Source organism: Filicampus tigris, chromosome 4 (genome assembly GCF_054856515.1).
Source record: "Filicampus tigris isolate MCC_2025a chromosome 4, RoL_Ftig_1.0, whole genome shotgun sequence".
Lineage (NCBI taxonomy): Eukaryota > Metazoa > Chordata > Actinopteri > Syngnathiformes > Syngnathidae > Filicampus > Filicampus tigris.
In genome coordinates, this window is record NC_141220.1 from 13,486,141 (window position 1) to 13,509,501 (window position 23,361).

A 23,361-nucleotide genomic window follows, 5' to 3' on the forward strand; every position below is an offset into this window, starting at 1 on the left:
AACACCACAAAGTGCGTCGTACATAAAATGGACCAGATGGTGCGTGAGTATATTGTGCGCGCAGGATGGCCAGTGGCTGTGTTCTACAACATGATTGACATCGCATCATTAAATCTTTATATATATTTCGAAATAGGTTTCTCTCAAATGTAGATAAAGGTTTGACTTATATCAGTTATCTGCCAATGCCACTGCAGCGTAAATGGATTCGTTATACACCGTCAATGCGAAGCTGATGTCATGGAGAAAAAGCCAATCTGTTACACAAACACATCCGTTGTAAATCCAAACAACAGTGAATGCATACATCATGTAAATACAGGACTTTAGAAACATGTCAATCATCAAATACTGTAACAACATAATTACTGACGGAGACCAGGAGCACTTACTCTAATCTAAAACCAATGGTGTGTCCAGAGTTGGGCATTCCGTCAGCTCGACGGACCGGTCCATCAGTCCGTCACTGACGGACGCCTGTTTTGCTGATGATTGACGGGAAAACTTTTATAATGACGGACTGACGATTGACAGAAGTTCGAAGTTTTCGTCCGTCAGTGTAATCGTCACCAACCGCTTTCTGACATTTTTTGGGGGGACCAACTGACGAACCAATGGACTTCTGATGGACTAACTGACTTATTTAACAGACGGACTGACGATTAGAAATGAATTAATCACGAAAAATGACAGGCGGGTACACTGTCCGCTGACGGATGACGAATGATGGACCAGCAAAATTTAGTAAAATGCCCACTTCTGGGTATCCCACGTTTAATTTGTATTACACTTAAAGATATTATACCATATTCGGTAACAAAATAAATTAATTAAAACAACTCATTTTAATGAAAATTAAAAAGACAGACAAGAACAAGATGTGACAGTAGACAAACCAGTCCAATTGGACATCTACTGTTTGGACTTGCTCTTGTGTGAGCTCCTTTCTAGTTCTTCATATATAGTTTCGCTAGTTGTCTGCCATTGCCAGCTACCAAAGAATTGTGTTAATACTCTCCAATCACAAGTACAAAGCCCAATCTTTCCACCCAAAGTGATTCTTATCCTGCAGGATAGAAAAAAAGATTGCTTTAAATCCTTCTCTGTCCACGCTCGATGAAACACCACTCACAATCCTCTGCTCTCTTGTTGACCAACGAAACCGAATATGAACACACACACACACAGGCTTAGTTGTTGTTGACTGTTATTTATCTTTTTAAAAAGGAATAATCTAAGATCTCCTATCACAAATGATATTAAATCATACTGTACACTTCTCAAAATTGTTTGTTAAATGGAAAATTGCATCTAAATATTGTATATAAGTGAGTAATACAGTTCTCTAAGACAGCCCTCTTCCTACACTCCTTGTTCTCACTTTCTCATCTAAGAAATCAGAGCATCGCCTGATGACCCATCAGCCTGTCTCCCTCTGTTAGGTGTCACTGACTTTTCATGTTCCCTGGACAGGTTGAAACTGTAAAATATATTTTGTTGCTCTGTACTTGTGGCATGTGCAATGACAATACATTTTATTTCCATTCAATTCCATCTTTCTCAATGTTTATTTCGTCAGTGATTGATTGGGAGACGTAATATATTATAATTTAGAACCTCGTTGGCTTAATATCACCATGGTCTTTTTTTTTTTTTACATTTAGCTGTGGTTTCAATTTCCTTTTTTACTCTCCAACTGAAAAAAACCCAACAGCTTAAAGTTTAATAAAGGGAATTGTGATGCAGTTCACACATTCATATACTGTATTTTTTTAAAAATCACAACAGCCAATTGATCCAGGTAATGTGTGGGTATTCTTAACACACCGTGTTGAGAATTGTAAAACGCCACAAAAAAGCCAAAGGAACTAGCAAAAGACATATAGCAGACGCTGAAATGAAGTCAACTGATGTGTTCTGATGGCTCACACAATATTCTACCTATCAAACTCCAGAGCTCTATATTCGTAAGGCTGGTGCAAAACGTGGTCTAACTGTGTGGGGTCTCCTTTGTTTTTTTTGTTTTTTTTTCACAGGCACCCGCAGCTAGAAATGGGTGGTTTGCGCATCTGTGGGCGTAAAAACAGTCGACTAGACCAATGGAATGGCCTCCTCTAATTTCATTTAAATTCAGCGCATGAGAGGCACAGCCTTTGATATGGCTAAGCAGAAACTGATTTGCTAGAGTCCATGCAGATAATCGGAGCACGCAAAGTACGTTTATAGGGACCTGCAAGCAGACCTCCATTGGCAGATGGTGTAAAGTTAGCCAGGGCGAGCACAGATCGCCGCTGTGGCGCAGGCACCCGTGGACCACCTTCCACCCCAATTGTTTGTGTCCATGAGTCCACGAGCCCCAATAATTTAACTTTGGGACATATTTTGGTCAAATTCCTAATTGCCCTCAATTTGAGCTGTTTGGCCTCCAAGGTAGCACAAATTATGATACCATTTGAATGGCAGTAAATAGTTCAGTACAGAGTAGCCAATATTTCCCAGCCAGCTATCAAGCTGAGCAGTTTCTGAATTCAAATTACACAAGTTAGCATCTCTAAATCTTCTGCACAACAGTCAGACGTAAGACCTACTGAAAAAAGTATGCAGGGCCCTCTTAAAACAGAGGAACATGAGCAATGGACTGTTTTATTTCTCATGGGTTGTGAGGGAACTGCCAGTAAAATTCAGTTAGACAGCAGATAAAGTTGTGGTGACCCAGTGACATATCAATAAAAGCATTAGAATATTTCAGTGAGGTGCACATAAATGTGACATTTGGCAGCACCAAGTTCAAATAAATCAAAAACTATAGCTGTGTTTTTTTAAGATGTCCCTCTTGTGCATATCGTAAAATGACATTTCTCACACTTGAGATCTAAAGTTTCATCCATTGACTTTCTATGCCGCTTATCCTCATTCAGGTGGCAGGCGAGCTGTAGGTGGTACCAGCTGACTTTGGGTTAGGGGCATGGTACACCCCGTACTGGTTGCCAGCCAATCGTAGGGCACATATAGACACACAACCATTGAAGAAGGAAGCTAGGGAACCTGGTGAAAATGCAAACAAGCACCGGGAGAACGAGCAAACTCCATGCATCAGAGAATCCTCTCAGAATTGTGAGGCAGATGTGCTACCCACTAGTTCACCGTGTTACCAGAACCACGTTTTTATTATTATTAAATTGTCTGTAAAATTAATGAAAATTTTGTGAACTGCAAATCGTCCACACATGTTCATATACATTTATGTTGCAAGCATGCACCAGCTTGATCTTAGCTTTCACACATTGGGATCATTTGTAATGACATCCATCGACTGTCTAAAAGACTATAAATGAAAAGTAATTTAATGCAGAAAATGATACAAAAGGAATGATTCACAATATAATTTTACTATTAACAAGTACTTGTACCAGTTCCCTCGGTACAACCCTTGCAATCGATTATTCAAAATATACACACAACTCGAAAGGTCTTCGGGAACACATTTGTCCTCACGGTCCGAATGTCCACTATAAGACCATTCATCCATCCATTCCTTCTCTTTACTGCTTATCTTCACTAGGATTGCGATTGATCTAAATGACTTTGGGCAAGGAGCAGGACCCTGAACTGGTCCCCAGCCAATCGCAAGGCCACTGTAAGATCAACACTATAAAATAAAGATTATTAGTTTCGTGAAACCATGTTTATTCGTTGACACTTTACAATCACAGAATATTCACTGATATTTCACTACATAAAAAATGCTGGTAGAAGTGAAATACAAGATAAAATGATTGAATATGATAGTTAGGCAATAAGAAATCCATACCTGTCAACTTGTACACTTTCAGTGTAAAGGCCTCGATAGACCAATCCGACGTCAGCCAACTGTGACCGACGTTTACCCCCTGTGGCGTCGGGTCGACTGTTGCTGTAAAAATACACCGCAACGACAGACAGCGAGGCTGACCATTAAAGTACAGTACCTTCTGCGGATGCGTGAGATGTAATACCCCTCCATACCATCGGCGGCGGTAGTCACAATTCCTCATGGTTTATCCGCATTTGTCACTTCCCGTTCGTGTCCTGATTCGCTAGCTAACAGCCAATCAGAGTGACCAAATGTCCTGACTCACAATGCCGATTCAACATGCTGAAACGCCCACCAGACGCTTCCTGACGAGCTCCAATGTTACGACGGTGTTCGCTACATCAATCAGACGCCTCGACGCTTACTGACGTCCGACATCGGATTGGTGTATCAGGGCCTTCATTTGTACAGGTGGAAAGGTGACCTTGATTCCGTCTGCTAAAGCTGATTTCCAATCACGTGACATCAGCCATTCTAAAATAATGTGTAATGTGTCAGATTATAAACAGATATGTACGGGCAAATTACAACATTTGCAAGATTCAGTACACCCCGGGGTTGACAGGTATGGAAATTGGTTGTCAAGACCTGTTGGTGAATGAGCCCCAGTGTTTACCATACTCAAAAAGAATGAGCACATTTGACAAGCCAATATGCAGTTTAAAGTGAAGTTTCAATCTGCGGCCAAGTGCCGTCAATGCTAGATGATACAAGGACAATAGATGAACAACAGTCGCAGGTAAAACCGGGTGGGAGAATTGATGGCAATCAAATACAGGCCCTTTCTTTGGAGACAATTTATCATGCTACTCAGCAGCCTGTGAACACTCACACCAAATGAATATTCATAGAAAGTGGAAGGGGTCGTTCACTCTTGTCCTCCCATCAGTGAAAAAAGCCAGGGTAAATTTACACGTAAGAAATGACTCTGTCAGGACCCATTTTAAAACCACAACTCAGCGACCCTGTCCGCACGTTTGTCTTTCCAGAGAGCTCGATCTTCTCTAATTCTACCTCTTCTCTTTCCTTTTCAACAACTTGCTTTCTCTCTCTTTGCACTCCATCATTTTTTTTTTACCATGCTTTCATTACTCTTACTTGTTTCACTCTCTAATGTCTTCTCTTTTTATCTGTCTCCTTCCCTCTGCATATTTAAACCAATAGACTGAAGTGAGATGCTGCACAGACAGACAACTATGTGAAGTGAATGTCGAATAGCTTAATGCTGCGTGATTTTACTCCTTGTGAGGTTCTACATTTTACCGAGTATAGGAGTTGATCAATATTTCAATCGAGCCGGAAGAAAAACATTTGCTCTGATCATTGCAAAACTGAGGAAGCGACCTAGTTAAGTATTTGTTTTCCCTTTTCATGGACTTGCAAAAATCATTAAAGATGCAGATCCAGTCATAAAGAAAATGTTTCATAAATGTTCAATTGAAAAGGGTGTTATGTAAATAACTGAAGGGAATGAGGCTGCAACTCCAAACTTGGATCATATTCTGTGGAATGTAAAATGGATTATGAACTGAATACTCGTCTACTCAGCAGTGTTGGACAAGTTACTTCCCAAATGTAATATATTACATATTATTAGTTACTTGCTTGTGAAAGTAATACATTTCTTTACAATATTACTGTCTTTGTGGAGTAAGGCGTTACCCAAGTTAAAATTACTTTTAAGTTACTTTTACGTAGTTTGTTTTTTTTAATCGCTGATTATTGTAATTTATTTAATCATGATTTTGACACTTTAAAAGGAAAATGAAGAATTTGCTACCATACTGTAGCTGGTCAAGTTAACTTGTAATGAGAATATTTAACTATATAGCGTAGGCTATAATATTACATTTTTAGACTCTATAGTGGGAGATAACTACCTTTGATCAATACATTTGTATAAATAAGGTTTATTTTTTAATATAAATTATTTTTCATATTTCATATTTTTCAGCCATCAAAGCCTCACTTCAAAAAATATACTAAAGACAAACGAAAGACGGATTAAATATATGGGCTTCCGACTATGCTTAGTCCATCTATTTCAATTATTTTCCATCATTTATCAACTGTCGGCAAAATGGCCATCCGTCATAGGCGGATAGACGGAATGCCCAGCTCTGGGTTTCATAATTAATAAAGATTATGTAAAGCACATTAGCTGGCTAATTTCCTATTCACATCCGCTTACCGGCTAGGAGTAGCGTGAGTGGATTGAATTGTTAACAACTGTCAAGTGTGAACCAAGATAGCATTTAGCTGCCAACACAAACGCCATCGGTCGCCAGACTAAGGAGCCACCAGGGGACATCACAAGAATATCTAAGATTGCATTATAACGCAATACCATTGAGTTTTATTGCATAACTTTTGCATTACAACACAATAAAAACATAAAACTTATTGTGTTACTTTGCAAAAAAAAGAACAATTGCAAAGTAACGGAATGTTATTTTCGGAGGAGAACGAAAGACTTCCACTTCCGGGTCGTCGCTTTAAGTGCATGGTGGAGCTGGCATAAGCAAGAAATAGAGAGATTTTTACGCTCTAGAGATGTCACAGAGAAGAACATACTTCGCTTGCAAAGGAATAATGTCATGTGTCATCTTCCACACGGCTTATCCTGTACAGGGTCGCGGGGAGGTGGTGGAGCCTATCCCAGCTGACAATGGGCGAAAGGCAGACTACACCCCGAGCTGGTCGGCAGCCAGTCGCAGGGCACACACAGACACTGTCACTGAGCGTGAACCGATCCCACGCTGCCCGCACACAACTCAGGCGTGTGTACCACTCCACCATCAGCGACGCAAAGGGATAAGGTATGTACAAAATGTTAACAGTTAGTTTACAAAAACTGAATTGCTGTCCACTTTTTCCCTCATGAGTGAAATGGGCATCCACTAGAGGGCAGCCTATGCCTGTTGTCATAGCGGCTCCGTGGTATCGCAGAAGTGAACAATGTTTTTTCTTTTTAAAAGAACCCAACACAACACGTAGTCGGTACTTGACCCGGTTAGGAATGATTAGAGGAACGGACGAAAACCCACTGTTTTCATCCTTTTAAAACACAAAATGGGCCGGCCGGACGGACCGTTCCGTGCCTGGCACGGAATGCCCATCTCTGGTAACGACTATAATGCCTGCTGTCCCAATGAAAGTAAATGAAAACCATCCATCAATTAAATTTCTAAACCGCTCATCCTCGCAGTCTATCCCGTTGTCTTTGGGCAAGAGGCGGTGTACACCATGAAGAAACAGTAAACAGGTCTCTGACCTGGCTGACGACATTTATAATAAAGGCAAATAATAAAAGAATAGAATCTATAATCAAAGTACCTTTCCTCCAAAGGAGTTACATCCCTGCCCACATTTGCCAGCTCAACACTAATCTTTAAATGTAAGACTCAGCACCCTTTTTTATTTTGCATTTTACAGTTAACACCAGCTATTTTATTTTAACTATCCGCCCTTTATGCCAGTTAATAAAGTTTGATAGATCAAATTTTATGCAAGGACATTCGCTTTCAGTAACCATCCTTTCGAATGTTTGTCATCACAACACTCGTCATCACAGCGAGTACAGAGCTCACTGTTTATCGATTAATACGATTCAGCAGTTGACATGTTTCTACACTTGAGTATGTTATAGAAAACATTGCCTATATAGATCATAACATTTGGGGTGGGTGCAGTTTGACCCTGACACAAATAATTGTATATCCATTATATTCTATGGGAGTTTGATTATGAACAGATTGTGTTTGACCTTAGAGGTTCCACTGTGTTGACCAAACATTTGGCATAGCTGATAAGCAAAACAGAAAAAAGTGCTAAAATAAACAAAGGTCAGTAGAGTAAATACTGAAAGTTGGGTGGTGAAGGAGGCAAGGGGATTAGGAAGCATGCAGTGTCAAATGATGAAATGAGAATGGGTGAGGGCCACAAAGAAACAAGGATTAGTCAAGTGCAATCACAACACAAGAAAAACACAAGGAAATTATTCTAATATTTAGTACTATGTTCCCTGTAAATAAATAGAGGCATATAGTGGAAAAAAAGGATGGGCAAAAATTGTGTGCGGCAGTGTCTTGACTTATGTGTCTCATTCAGTCAATGATTATGATCGTAACTCAAAACACTTGTATCTCAAATTAAGCTTTCCCATTGAAATGAATGAAAATCAACCAAATGTGTTTGAATAAGCAAAATAACACTCTACAGCACAGGTGTCAAACTCAATTAGTGGGGGCCAGATCCAGCCACGCACATCATTTTAAGTGGCCCGCGAAAGCAAATCATGTGTAACCATAACCCCTATTTTTTGTTATTTTTTTTATGGGAGGTTGGAAGCCCACGAAAGGATACACACCATACTGTTTAACACCGCAATACATGATGAGAGTTGTTTTTGCACAAACCCAGTGATAAAAGTCACTGCCAAAAAGCCCTTTCCTCTGGTTGGGCCCAGTCAATCCAAAGGGGGAAATAAACACTCCTCAAAGAATCGTGTAATCCTTTGGATCGATGGTGTCGTGCGGGTCAGCTGTTATAAAATACAACTGGTTTGGAGCCGAAAAAACTGCACTGCACTTCGAAGAAGAGGAATAAATGGGAAGTACGGCACATTAATATATTAATTTAGACTGGCACGCACTACCCACAATATCATGACTAGGCATGTGCGTGACTAGTCGTTTAACCGTTTAACCGTCTACGATTTATTAAACGTTTAGTATTTTACTAGTCGGTTAAACGCTGCATTATCACGCATCTTGTTCCTCACGTCTCTCTGCCTCTGTAAACAAGCCAAGCACCAAGAGAGAGGATTGCTCCTCTCTCCCCCGCCCACACGCACACATAGTAAGGGGCGAGGACACTAAGTTTGGGGAAGAAAAGAGATGTCGAAGCTCCCACGAAAAACAACGTCACCGTTTGGCAGTATTTTGATGCAGCAGTTGACAACAAGGTCGTCTTTAGGCTTTGTAAGCATAAACTCGCTTACAACTACTCTCCCGGAGCCCACTCTGTGCGGCGCGCAGCCGCGGGCTCTTGCCGCAAGCTGCGTAGCAACAATAGCACGTTAGCTCGCCCCCAGTCGTGCTCAACTCCTCGTCCCGGCCGGCAAGCGTGGGCAGCGGCGGTGGCGACTCTTGGCGGGGCGGGCCCTTCCCACAGATCTCCACAGCTGCAGCGGCCGCTGGGACACCGCGGTGGCAGCAGTCGCCCTTCGCGGGGTCGGCAATCCGGCCGGCTTATTTGGCCGACGCGGCCTCGATGCGGCTCATGACCCAAAGTCAGAATCGCAGAATCGGCTAAATACGTCTAATTGCAATATTGAGCCAACAAGTTCAACACACAAATGCACATATCTAGCTAATATTTAGCTTATATCATGCATAGCAGCAGCTACTGTACATACAGATACATCAGGTACCATATGATTACATAAATTGCTTGGATTAGATAGACTTTCCTTGCTTGCCCTTAAAATGCAGTTTTGTTTGTCATATATATTTTTCTTTCTAAAGCAAGACAAGGTTAGTCAATCAATTGGTGTTCAGTAGCATGCTTTCAGTAGCAGCTGCATTATTGTATTGTCTTGAACTTCTCAAAAATAAAGCTCTTGTGAAAAATAATACTAAAACATGTATTAAAATAAATATAAATATAGAATTTAAATTAACAAACTGTCCTGAATGTTTGGGCTGAAATAGACCTACTGTAAATACACAAAACATTTGCATTTTCAACTTTGAATTCAATATGTATTCAATTTCAAGTTTTCTTGCTTATAGACTAGTCGACTAGTCGCAAATAGTAGGCGAGCAAATTAGACGAAATTCACATCCCTAGTCATGACTATCACATAGAGCTTATTTTACCACACGCGACACACAGCTCCTCTTGGCCGGGGCATGGGGACTTTCTGACTTGGACTTGCTGTGTGTCAGTCAAGCAATTCACCATCAGACTCGTCATTATTTTTAAGCAGATGTAATGCCTTCTCTACTCTGTAAGATTTTAATTTTTTAATAGATCTTGGTGACCAATACAGCCGCTGGTTGCTTTGGAAACCCAGCGGCGTTGTCCTAGCGCAATGTGCGTTTTTTTTACTTGGACTGTTTTTCTGCTACCTGCCTGTGGTTATTTTAACGCTGCTTGTTTTGTGGTAGTAATGTGTATGTAATGTAATGTGTTTTTCTGTATATCATTATGTGTTTTTATATTAACTGAACAGAAATGTTGATGAATGTGCATTGTTTCTGTTTAAAAATAAACAAATGAAAGATTAAGAAGAGCCATCAAATTGACTGGTACGCTGTAGTTAAAGGAGTAATGGGTCGTAACTATTTTTATATAGTTTGATACCATAAAATTGCATCATGGGAATGAAATAGACACATAATTAGGAAAGGTCAAGAGGCCAGGAGCATCTTATATCTATATACGCAGAGTATTAACACATCAATGTTTGAAAACAGTCAAAATGACCTCGTATTGTTAACAACTGGTGAATGACACGTCTTGTATGTATGTTTAGTGAAGTCGTGTAATGTAACAGGGTGTGAATACTTTACCATAATTAAGTAAAATTTCCTTAACTGTGCTTCATCATTAATATTTCTGGAAACTTTTATTTTTGTGACACAACATCTCCTAAACAAAATATATACTTCTTTGTACCTGGCGCTCCTTTCCACTTGAAGTCAGCAGACACCAGCGCCACGTAATGGCCAGACTAACTTTGCTCATCAGTCAACACCTAGATGTTGAACTACACCACAGAAGAAAACTAAATAGCTAAAATATATATTAAATAAAAATAAATAACCTAATTGTACTTTTAGTTCCAATAAATTAATATCAGAACATTTATTTTGATACTTAAGTAGAGCAAATGTCAGATAGCTTAAGCCTTTTCCTCAAGTAATATTCTGAAAGGAGATTTTAAATTATACCAAGGATACTTGGGCTTTTACGGAAGTATCACTTTCAGGTACTTTACACAAGACTGGTATTGTGTCACATTATTCACTATTCCGCCTACACACACTGCAGTGAAGTGCAAGACTAAGCTTAACTGTACCATGGGAAACTAAATGTCAGCATCTGTCCTGTAATTGACAGGTGATCAGTCTAGGGTGTAACCCACAGGCCATCTCCAGCCTCCCTGTGACCATGGACAGGACAAGTCATGAATGATGGATGGATGGATGGATGGATGGATGGATGGATGGATGGATGGATGGATGGATGGATGGATGGATGGATGGATAAAACATAGAAGGTTCTCTGTGTATCTGCGTAACTTGGTGTAACTTTCACAGCTGGATCAAACTTCTAACCAGCTGTCAGGTCCCAGAAGAAGAGCTGACAGCAGCCAGCTTTCACCTAAGAAGCAGATTTCCTTCCTTTCACAGACAGCATGGGTGAGTGCAGTCATGTGTGAAATCTGCACAAAAATGGATGTTGTGTGATGACAACTAATGAACTGAGGCATACATGGCCTAGTGATGGACAAGCAACGAGAACAACGTCTGTCGGCCTAAATGTGCGTCAGAGAAATGCCTGCAGGCCCTATTTCAGTTTTGTGGTGCTGGAGACAAAAGTTATAGTGTAACATCATTACATAATACATTTTATGTCAAGGTCTTCAACTAGTGTGATTTGCAAGCGAACAAGGCACAATAACAAATGCTGACATGTTGTAACACGTTCAGAACAATACTGAGGTAATGTTATTTTTATGACCATTATACCATAGGCCATAGGCATGAAAAGGGATGGACACACTGGTTGGATTTTTTTTTTTTTTTAAAGGATGCAATTTGTGTTGAATTTAGAATGGTTTGTTTTGGCTTGTATGGTGTAACGTTTACATCGGTGTTGATCTTCCAAGGTAACGACACTAAATTGAGGTTGTTGGGTCAATTTGGCAACAATTTTAGGACTGGAGATTGTGGAGAAAGGGACAGGCATGCCAAGAATACACAAGAATGGCAGGGGAGCAGTGAAATCACATGTGTTTTATGGTTAAGTTCTAAGTTCTATTAACTTTAACTCATTTCAAACAAAATAACATCAAATCTCAACTGTCCTTAATGACATTACTTGACATTTGGATCCAAATAAATCAGATTTAAGAAAGACATTGCAAGCTGCTGTTTCATATATATATATATATATATATATATATATATATATATATATATATATATATATATATATATATATATATATACATACACACACACACATACACACACACACACACACAGATGGACGGATGGAGGACGATAAGTCTTTTAAAATGGATGGACTAAGCTAGGACAGAAGTGTTTTTTTGTCCGTTCCTCTATTCGTCCCTAACCAGATCAAGTACTGACTTAAGTGTTGTTTTGGGTTCTTTTAAAAAGCAAGAACATTGTCCTCTTCTGCGATACCACGGAGCCTGGGTTTTCTCCGGGTTCTCTGGTTCCTTCCCACATTACAAAAACATGCATGGTAGGTTAATTGCACACTCTAACTTGTGTATTAATATAGTTTGTCTCTGCGATTGGCTGGCAACCAATTCATGGTATACCCCACCTACTGCCAGAAGAAATAGGGATAGGCTCCAGCACGCCCGCAACCCTTGTGAGGATGAGCGGTTTGAATCAGATAGATAGATAGATGGATGGATGGATGGATGGATGGATAGATAGATAGATAGATGGGTAGATAGATAGATAGATAGATAGATAGATAGATAGATAGATAGATAGATAGATAGATAGATAGATAGATAGATAGATAGATAGATAGATAGATAGATAGATAGATAGATAGATAGATAGATAGATAGATAGATAGATAGATGGATAGATGAAACAGCAGTTTGCAATGTCTCTCTTAAATCAAATTATTCTGAAGGGAGTATGCAAGTGAGGTTTTTGTGCCAAAAATCCAAATTCCATTTGAATTGGTCTATCTTATGCCGTTTCTGTCACATGTCAGTGGTGCACAGTTCCTAGTGGGACTTTATGCAAAACAGAAAAGTATTATTCAGATTGGACAGCCACACGGGGACTATCACCATAAAATGCTGTGATAACTGGCCCCACTGTGTGACAACACATGTGGCATGATAAATGCAAGGCGTCCGTATGGGGGCCACCTCAGCGGAAAATTCTGTCCACAAAGCATACAAAGCGAATGTCACAGTGACGAAATGTAGCAGAGTACTCAGATAATCATTACGGAAGGAAGCCCTTAGGAAGGTCATGTATTGAGGTGTTAAGTTACAAAGAGGGGTTGATTCCAAGTCTATAAGACAAGTTAATTTGTTAAAAAAATAAAGGTCACTTGAAATGTACTCTCTCATTGATATTTGGAGATCAGTGCACTCACCTAAGTAGAGCTCTGCCAAAGCCGCAGTCTCATCTTACCGTAACTGCTGCCATATTTTTCCCTGGAGGATTGTAGCCCATGGACTGAAATCTCTCCAAATTCAGCTGCTTACTTTAATATTTTTAATTTATGTTGTAATTGCTTCATGTCTGCAAGACAAATTTGTTTACGAAGTTTATCAAGCCACACTCCTTTTGACAGGTCTCTATTTAAAGTGCTATAGTCTTTAGATCAACGTGTTCATCTGTATAGGCTGAAAGGAAAATATACAATTGAACCTGACAAGCAACGGCATAGTTATGGTGACTAAAAATATTTCAATTTAAAAAGTGACAGATGAAAGAAACAAGTGTGACCAAAGATATGAATGTGTCTGTCTGTCATGTATGTAAAAACCTAACATCCATATTGAAGCTAATGTTTTTTTGGGTTTTTTTGCACGTGTTAAAAACAAGCACTTTCCTGATGCAGTTGGAAATGGGCGTTTGCGCCATCATGTGAGTGAACATAGCCAACTTGCTTCCCGGCCAGTGGAAGCAGCTCCTCTCAGGAGAGGCGCACAGTCTACATGTCGGAATCATAAACTGTCTCACCGTAGTCCATGCCGGAGATCGAGTTACACAAAGTACGCTTATAATTGCAAAAAGAACATGCATGCAAATGTCATATTTATGGGTGAAATACAATGACATCCACCACACACGTCCGCAGAGCTCAGAATCTGTCTGCCTGCATCTTGAATAAATCCAACAAAACTGCTTCCGTATAGTCACTTGAGTCTCCTGGATTCGAAAAATGATTTTTTTAAAATAAATATTGACGCTTGCGGGAAAAAAAACATTATAATAAAAAATCACGAGCGCACAGAGCTGTCATTCACTTGAATAAGATTCGTAGCGCAGGCTCCCTTGGTGGTCACCCGGCACGACCGTCGTGGGCCCGCCTCGTGGGTAGAGGCTTCAGGCGGCTGGCTGTGCCTTTTCCTTTTTAACTGTACTTATACCTTCGCTGCTGGATACTATCATCGTGTGGACTTAATTGACATTGGATTACTGTACAAATTGACGAGTTGGCAAGCATGTTCAGCATCCCGGATGAGAAAGCACAACCAGCGGGATCTCCATGGATTGCTGCCGGGTATGACAGCCCCTTTAAGCAGCGGAGGTCATGTAAACAAAAGCGGGACTACAGAGTCAGGCTAATTGCCTAAGATAAGCTAGCTATGCAAGCCTCCGCTTTCGAGCCTCTGTGGGTGATTTGGAACAAGAACTAGCAAGAAATCGCTATGTTCGGGACTGTTGCATTTTCTTAATCACTTAAACCTAGCTACCTGCTCACATTCTCCACGCTTCCATGTAACTACTTGAGGCTAACGGCAGCACAAAGTGAACTTTCATCGCCAGCGTATGATGTCCATTATTGCGCAGACTACAACAAACAACAACATTATTGCACACTTACGACCCTGGTGAGGTTAAGTGCTTCAGAAAATGGACGTATGGATAGCAAAGACTGTGTTGTTACTATCATAATAGTCATTAATACTTGTTGGAATAACGGCCACGGCTCGTTCGAAGTGCAGCTATGGTGAGTGATATTTTAAATCATTTATTTTGGTCTTTGAGAATGTATTCGCATGAAAATGACCATTAGCACTCAAATACAGTCCTGCATTTATTTAAAAATATGTGTGTGCGCAGGTATGTGCAATGTGCATTGTTGAAAGGTCACTGTTAAGTAAATCTGTGAGTGACTTATTCTTTGAAGCATTAATATTAAATATACAGTACAACACTCCCATGAGAAGTCCCACTGAAATGTTCCTGACAGAATTTTAAAAATAGGAAAATTAACATAAATTGTTCAGGAAGTGAATTTCTATAAGTTGTCAGCTCTGTGATTGTGATTCAGTCATGTTTTTTTCTAACTTTAGCGGTGGTGCAACTAAGTAAAACAGCCTAGAGCCCTGCTTTAATTTATTTTGCATTTTATTTTATACAAATCCAGTACATTCTCATGTTGAATTTATGTATAAATTAATGTTTAGAATAAATGGGTCATATTTTCTCATACCTACTGTTGCTGACTTTTGTTATTTGTTTTAATAGTATAACTTGATCAAGTCTCTTCTAAAAATCAATACTAAAAAAAATTTATTAAAGCATGCATCATTCCTGCTGATATCATATTGGACGATATCGATAACCCCTCCCTGAGCCGTCACCGTACTGTGGTGGAAGGGTTTGCGTGTCCCAACGATCCTTGGAGCTAAGTCGTCTGGTTCTTTATGCCCCTGGCAGGGTCACCCATGGCAAATAGGTCATAGGTGAGGGACCAGACCAAGCACGGCTCACAGACCCTTAATGATGGACGTCAACATTGGATCCAGTTTTCTCTTGCCCGGACACGGATCGCAGAGACCCCACTCTGGGCCAGGCCTGGAAGTGGGGCTCGCCGAGGATGCCTCCTGGACGCCTCCCTGTTGAGGTGTTCCGGGCATGTCCCACTGGTAGGAGGCCCCGGGGACGACCCAGGACACGCTGGAGAGACTATGTCTCCCGGCTGGCTTGGAGAGCTGGAAGATGTGACTGGGGAGAGGGAAGTCTGGGCTTTCCTGCTGAAGCTGATGCCTCGGCGACCCAACCTCGAATATGCGGTAGATGATGGATGGATGAATGGATGGATGGATGGATGGATGGATGGATGGATGGATGGATGGATGGATGGAAGATATTGGTATTGGACAGTACTCTAGGCTGCAATATCAGTATTGTATCGGAAATTTAAAAAGAGTTGTATCGGGACACACCTACTTGAAAATGATTACTCTTCTTCATGACCGGCTAGATTACGTCATGGGTGGAGAAATTAGCCATAATATTATGTCACAGTAGGATAACATTTATAAGGGATCGCTCACAGACACATGGTCAGAAAAAGGCAGCTTATAAAAGATTAACTTACATATGTTTGATGCCCCACTGGGTGGGCAGGCACACACCGTAGAGCCAAATACAATGTACAACAAAGTAAAGTCAAATTTCCATGATGTACCCTCTCTATCACAACTGATTTGTTGTAATATTTTACTGACATCTAATATGTACAATATTAAACTCTTACTAATTGCCCCTGTACAGCTGATAAAGGTTTTATGATGGTGACGGTTTCACGCTGACATGGTTAAAAAAAAAAAAAAAAGGTTAAATGACATTTCTCTAGTGGTCCAGACAGAGTAATTTGAAAATTCAGTTAATTCATACAAATCCATAAAACTGTACATAGACTATTTTTGATGACAGTAGGACTCAGTGAGTCTTACGGCAGCAGAAAAAGTACCCTCTCTATCACAACTGATTTGTTGTAATATTTTACTGACATCTAACATGTACAATATTAAACTGTTACTAATTGCCTGTACAGCTGATAAAGGTTTTATGATGGTGACAGTTTCACGCTGAAATGGTTAAAAAAAAAAAGGTTAAATGACATTTTTCTCTTGGTCCAGACCAATTTAAGAGTAAGAGTAATTTAAAAATTCAGTTAATTAATACAAATCCATAAAACTGTACATCGACTATTTTTGATGACAGTAGGACTCAGTGAGTCTTACGGCAGCCAGAAAAAGCCCTTAAAGTCTCTTTTATTCACCTCACACTGACATGGGGTAGAAAGTGCTATGGTAATTGAGACTCACATGCATCTGCTTATGCTCAGCCTGCAGTTCATTTCCCTGGCAGGCAAATTAAGGGGTTTAAAGGACTTCAAAAGCTCGCCTTTACAGAGGCCATTCAGTCTTGTTTATGCATGAAAAGAAACCTACACCTCAAAGTGCACACCTCATTTTAAACATTTAAATTGCATATTTGACTGATCTTTGAGTGGCACCTATGCTGGTGAAGTCTTGCAAATAATAACTGGCACTTTGTCGCCATCTAGGCAACACCATTGGTATAGCATGTAGGAAGAATGGCAGTTCTGAGAGTTTGATATAGGAGTAGTTATAAGATGTGATGGAGAAAAGGACATGTCGAAATTAGTTGTAAAGATTATTCAGTTGTGTTCCAATGGTACCCAGCAAAACATTGAGATTCATAAGCAAAATGGATGAGTGTGGGCTGGGTTTGACTAATATAATTAGATGGGGGATGGGGGGGAGAATGACTTGCTTTGAAACATTGCACAGACAAACAAGTGGATAAAATGGGTTTGCGAGAGTGATTTCTTGAGTACTCAACCCTCAATTCTGTTTAACAACAGAGAAGGATGTGATTGCTTCACAGAGACGCTTCCTGAACAAAAGCGCGGGAGAGAATGCAAAAGCGAGTGTGACGGCTTCAAAAGCATTCACATCACAATCACATTTGCACCTGAAAAAAAAGGCACACCGCAGCTTTAAAGTCAAGGTGATAATGATGCATCTAGCTATTATCTCTAGCTTTAAAGATAAGATTTATCATTCTCGGCTACTGCAAGCTTTTCAAATTAAGCCCTGTTTACTTTCTTCAAGTCAGAATTTGCACTTGGAGATGAACTCGAAATCATCTGATGAATAACATAGTCAGAACCATTTGGTACGGAATGAAAGTTAATATGAGGAAAATTGAACAATCACAGTGGATTAGTTTATGATAAATGGCATGCACAGGTCAACAGGAACAGTGTGCAACTTTGAGGAGGACGATACCCTAATATTTAGGATAATGACATTTGGTGTACTCCATCCATCCATTATCCAAACCGCCTATCCTCACAATGGTCGTGGGGGTGCTGGTGCCTATCCCAGCTGTCTTCGGGAAGTAGGCGAGGTACACCCTGAATTGGTTGCCAGCCAATCGCAGGACACACAGAGACAAACATACGCACTCACAATCACACCTAGGGGCAATTTAGAGTGTTCAATTAACCTGCATGCATGTTTTTGGAATATGGGAGGAAAACAGATTACCCGGAGGAAACCCAGGCAGGGAGGGTGGGGCCATATTCGAACCCACAATCCCTGCACTGTGAGGGGCACGTGCTAACCAGTCGATCACCGTGACGCCCATTTGGTGTACCCAATGGGTCAATTTTCAATCATTAAATTTGTTATGTCTGAGCTCAAGATGGAATTAATAATAGATTAATTGCTCTTTAAGTTATTCACTGCCAGACATTTTCAGACCCTCTTCTACCCTAATGTTTGAAAAAAAATGAAAAAAAAATATAAATAAATTCCAATTTGATCAGTCCCCAAAAGAAAGTCAATATCCAAAATATGAAAGTATTTCGGCTATAAAGGAAGATTCAGAACAACAAAACATACTATGCCAACAGTGCCTCGCCGTTGTTGCTGCAATTGCCGTCACATGCCCCTGTATGACCAGTTCAAACTAGGGCTGGGCCGATAATTCGATATCGATATGTATCGCAATTGACACGTGATCGATACCAATAGAAAATGCCTTCGATAAAACATTCGATAGAAAAAAAAAACCAAACTCGATCGCAGCATGGTGCGTGATGTAGGCAGCGCGCTTCCGCCTCCAAACATGAAGAAGAAGCGTTTAAACAAAAGAAGAAGCAGCTTTTAAACCAACGAGGAAGAAGCTGTTAACTCAGCGCAACCATGCGCTACGGTCGCGGGCCCGGCAGCCGTGCGCTACGGTCGCGGGGCCGGCGGCCGTGCGCTACGCTCGCGGGGCCGGTGTCCGTGCGCTATGCTCGCGTCCAGCGAGCGAGCACCGTAACTTTGCTCGAATAAATGACTACTCGACTCAGTACAACTCTTACAATCAAATTACATTATGCATGATAACCCTATTAAAAACCCATAGATGGAGCCATGGTGTACAAGTAGAGGAGTTCTTGTCTTTGACATGCTAGCAATAGTTAGCCTTATCCAACACCGGCATCGCACTCAAGGTAAAATCAAGCAAGTAAAATATGAGTGGACTATGGCAATAATGAGTACGCTAAAAAGATAATGTAGTCCTAAGACGGTTGGCCAACGATGATGTATGCACTGCAAGAGAGTATTCGTTCACTTACATTAGATGAACATTGAATGAAGGCTAATATATGTGTCAACAACTGCTTTGGGGTAGACCTAATGCAAATAAGCATTTACAATGCACTGATGGAGGACAAACTGCACATTACTACATAACGATGTACAAAAAACAGTTAACTGTTATTTAAAGAAAAGGTTTAAAACAAAATCAATAATTATCAATATTGACTGACATGAAATACTTAGATTGTGACAGTTTTTCAAACATTTCTCAGCCCTTCTGAGCACGTTATCTTTAAAATGGAGTTTATTTGATCTTTATATCGACCAGTTTATTTCACTCTTTCATAGTTACATTGACCTCTTATTAAAGGTTAAGTATTATGTTAAAATAAAATAACCTAAATGTATTTTTCTTCGGGTCATTATTTTCAATAGTTGAAAAAAAAAGAAAAGAAATTCAATATATATCGATATCGACCAATATGATACACTTATATTGTGGTATACTTTTCAGTCATATCGCCCAGCCCTAGCTCAAACTAAGAAGTGGGACCCGAGGTGAAACTTCATTGACTCAAAAAACAATTACAGACGCCTTCGCCAGCATAACTCCTTAGGATAATAAGTCCAAACAGCACCGACAAGTCACGGACGCAATAGGTTTTACAGACCGTTTTAGTTATTGTTATATTTTTGTGAACAACTCAGGGGACTAATGCACCTGCTCTTTAAGTTTTAATGTTTTTGTTGACAATTTTGGCTGCAGTTTCACAAAGGTTTTTTTAATCTTAATGTTATATTTTTGTAAAGAACTCAGGCGCTAGTACCCTTGCTTTTTATTTTTAAATATTTTATAGTTTAGTTTAAATGTGTTTATAACACTGCTGCTGCTTTAGAGGTTTTTTATTTTCTTCTATTTTTTTAAATGCCTCAAGGGTCTAGTGCAACTGCTCTTTTTATTTTTTTTATTTAAAAGATGTTTGATATTTTGCTGCTGTTTACATTGAAGTGTGAAATACAATGTTAAATAATCTATTATGTTAGAGACATGACCTCTGTGATCCCTTTCATATACAGCAATCATCATTCACAGATGAACCCCCTTAGTCTGGATCAAACGATATTATATGAATACAATGATGTCATGGTGAGTTAACCAAATTATTCCCAAACAAATCTATTCAAGTCATCTCGTATATATATATATATATATATATATATATATATATATATATATATATATATATATATATATATACTATTTTCCACTTGTAAAATAGTTTGTTGCTTATGAAATCCATGCAGTCCATCCATGTTTCAGATAATTACATTTTATTTATTAAATAAACACATTTTGAACTCTTCCAAAAAAGCACAGTTGACGATCTCTTTCAAATGAATTGAAAAGCTGAACTTAAATTATCCATTTAGCAAACAAAAATGCCTGAATTGAAAAATACAGTGGAAAAAAGAGCACAATTTCACTGAACAATGAAAATGAATATTTGCAAAATAACTGCCTGAATATTTATTTTACCTGGTTAATGAGGCTGTTGCTCCTGAACGACAAACCAGGGGCTGTAGGAAGTCACTTTCACGCAGGACTGTAAACTGCTGGGGTTTTTTTTTGTAAGCATTCATATTACATTATAAATGCTACTTCGGTCTCTTTGGTGTGTGTACGTCCCAAAAGTGACCCGCAGAAGAAGAGACAGCGTCACTCCGGACGTAGTGTTTATGGAAGTAAAATATGGTGCAGTGTGTCGGGGCATTTCTATAGTGGAGTGATTTAGTCAGAGGTAAAAATACAGTATTTGGGGGAAATGATGAGGTGAGGCTTTTTCGATCTCATTTCATGGAGACGTCACTAAAGATGACGTCACGTCATAACCGCACGTAAAAAACGAGCCGATGGAGCCGTAGCTGAATTACTACTATCACCATAAATGTCCCCTTTTTGCTTCAGGTTTCAAGTGGGATTAAATTAAAGTCAAATTATAAAGTCAATAATGTTACTCAAAACAACTGCAGAGTCGATCGCCCCACTGTCAGCATTAACCCACCCGCCCGCGCGGGAGCGCATTTTGGGCTGCTGACGTTAATGTCGGATGTATGCGACCTGGAGGTTCAGACTGTGCATTGCAAAAAAAAAAAATTCAATAGGTATCCCTAGGCCAGCAAAGGCAAAATTCTTGAGGCTTTCCATCACTCACTGTTTTTCCACATTCATCACTTCCTAATCTTGCCCCGTGCGCTCATTCGGTAGCTAACATCCAATCAGAGTGACCCAAAGTCTCGATTTACGATTCAACATGCTGAAACATCCACCAGACGCTTCCCTACGGGATCCGATGTTCCGACGGTGTTTGCTACATCAATCACGCCACGACGCTTACCGACGTCCGACGTCGGATTGGTGTATCTAAGCCTTTATATGAATAGTCCTAGTGTGTCGCTGGCAACTTTACGCACACACAACACGGCATAGAGAGAGAGAACAAAATCACGGTGGGAAAAAAAAAAAAGAAAAATGCCACCTGCCAAATGAAGACTTCCGCATGTGGCAGAAGAGTGGGCAGTATGTATGTGGATGTGGAAAGAAGACAGGCTAACATAACAGAGGGTGAGTGTCTCATGAATATGTGCAATGGATTACAGAGAGTGTTTGTCACAGGTGGCTGGAGGAGACAAAAGTGTGGGACAGCGAAATGGGTGTGAAGTAAGAATCTATGTCTCACACGATTTTCAGGGGATTACATTTCATCTTTTTTTTTACTTTGGCTTCTAAAGTATGTCACCTTTATCGTTAGCTTGTTCTTGTGCTTGTCTGACAACAAAATTGACAAGAGGACAATGACCTGAGATGAAAGCGTGATCAGCTGGAGCCAAAGTACGGCATTCCACTGCTCTGTCCTTCACACATGAATTTAAAATTCTCCATGTACTCTCCTAGCTCCTCACAAATAAGACATTAATCCACCCAGCGTTTTGTCTGTTTATTTTTTTTTCCTCTCGCTTAGCATGTTTTACGATCGCAACGCGCAAGGTCCATTGGCGTTTTGCATAATTAGGCCACTTATAATGGATACGGAATGATTCAAATGGAACGCTAAGGGGACATATTTACTTTAATTACAACTCTCACTATCTTCATCCATCCTCCTCCACTCATCCACTCACTCCCTCCCTCAGGTGATGGAGGTAGCTTTGTCAAAGGGTGCAAGATGGAAGAAGTGTTTTTTGGTTTTTTTTTTCCTTCAAAAGGTCGCACCCTCCAGCAACGAGTTAAGGAAGTGTTTGACCTTACAGCATATCACAGCTCACTGATGCTCAAAGACGCTCGCAAGGAAACCTGCAGGAAAACAACAGCCCAGTTATAGCTCTCCCGTCCAAAGATGAAAAACCTGTATTGTACTGTACATGCTAGGAATGGCCATGATAATCAATTCATTGAAAAATGAATTTGTACACCTCTTAGCTTTGTTGCAAAAAGGACCATTGAAAAACACTGAATTGTAGGACAGATTATAGCAAGTAGGATTATGCAAAGAAAAATGAGAAATCAGAAATGCGCTGTTGACTCAGTCGCAAATTTTTTTTTCATTTCGTCAGCTAGGGGAAGTTGAGCTGGATCTATGCAGCACTCCACTCTGACCTAACTCTTCCAGGCAACATTTATCAGATCAGTACAGCACTTTATTCTATTTTTGTTCTATTCAACAATCATTCTTTTGTTGTTCAATTAAATATTGAGTGCCCATCCTGAGCAAAAGAGCATCCAGCAGGGCCTTAAGTCACTCTTAATTACTTAGATTATTGGCACAGCAAATAAAATAATGACTACCTAGTACCGTCGCACAGGTTGTAGAATACCTGGAATTAATAAAAAAATATATATCAAATGGCAATTGAGACTGATGCACAGTACTGTTTGTATAGTATTGTATGTGGTGAAGTGAGTTTAAAGGATGGAAGAACTCATCCCGCCATAATGACTGGCGTTTCTCATTAGCCTTTGTAGCTCATCACACTGGCCCTGTGTAACCAGTCTCCATTATAAAAAGCCCAGGAGTAAAAAAGCACACAGGCAGATGGCAGGTCTGAAAGGACACGGATCCCACAC

The 23,361-nt window shown here is 40.0% G+C and overlaps 1 protein-coding gene across 1 annotated transcript in view; it reads right to left on the bottom strand.

The window, feature by feature from the left end:
* The window catches only part of cdh13 (cadherin 13, H-cadherin (heart)), a 311,068-nt gene that overhangs the window by 284,801 nt on the left and 2,906 nt on the right, over positions 1–23,361 (bottom strand). The gene's annotated exons all lie outside the window — the stretch shown is intronic.